This window comes from Alligator sinensis, unplaced genomic scaffold (genome assembly GCF_000455745.1).
Source record: "Alligator sinensis unplaced genomic scaffold, ASM45574v1 scaffold262_1, whole genome shotgun sequence".
Classification (NCBI taxonomy): Eukaryota; Metazoa; Chordata; order Crocodylia; family Alligatoridae; genus Alligator; species Alligator sinensis.
The window spans coordinates 3,827,112-3,827,888 of NW_005841904.1; positions in this window are offsets into that span (position 1 = coordinate 3,827,112).

Below are 777 nucleotides of genomic sequence, written 5' to 3' on the forward strand. Positions count from 1 at the left end.
TTGAAAGACCTTGCTCAAAAAGCAGCCCCAGGGGATGGCCCGGGGGCCAGGGCTGCTGCCTGCAGGCCCCGGCTGCTCTTCAGGGGCCCCCGCCCCTCCAGCCTGGGAGACAGATGTCCTGATTCAGATGGCTGCGAAGGACAAAGGCAGGCAGCGCAGCGCTCTCCCCTCCCGGCGGGGGGGCAGCTGGGGAGGCACCTCACACCCGGGCCCCAGCCCCAGCTGGGACTTACCGGTTCAGTCCTCAGGGAGAAAACCTCTGGCAGTGACTCAAGAAAGGGGTTTCTATAGAAAGAGCCGGGCACAGAATGGCCTCCTACCGACTCCACAGCAGCTCCTTTTAGTAGGGGGAAGAAACGCCAACTTGAGAGGGGTTTTCCACACGCGCTGCTGAAGCCGCGATGTTCAGGGGAACAATGGAGGGAGAGTCTGTCAGGGGGCTCTGGAAACCAGGTGTCATTTGTTGCCTTCCCCCACCAACTCCCCTCCAGAGAACTGGCTAAGCTGATCTTAACCTGATGCCAGGGGAAAATACCAGGCTCTGATTTTATGGAGCCCATTGCATAGGCACATGTAGATGGCTGAGGAGCAGGCTCCACACGTTGGCTATATGCCCGTCTGAGCGAGTTCCTCTGGCACTTCCTAACTGTTTTGTTGTAAAGGTATGTGTAGGGTAGGATGGAGGCAGTCAAGTCAGTTTGGGCAGGCTGAGCAGATACTTACAGCAGATGCATGTATGATGGCAGGTGCTTGGCTTTTGTGAGCGAGTCACTCCTG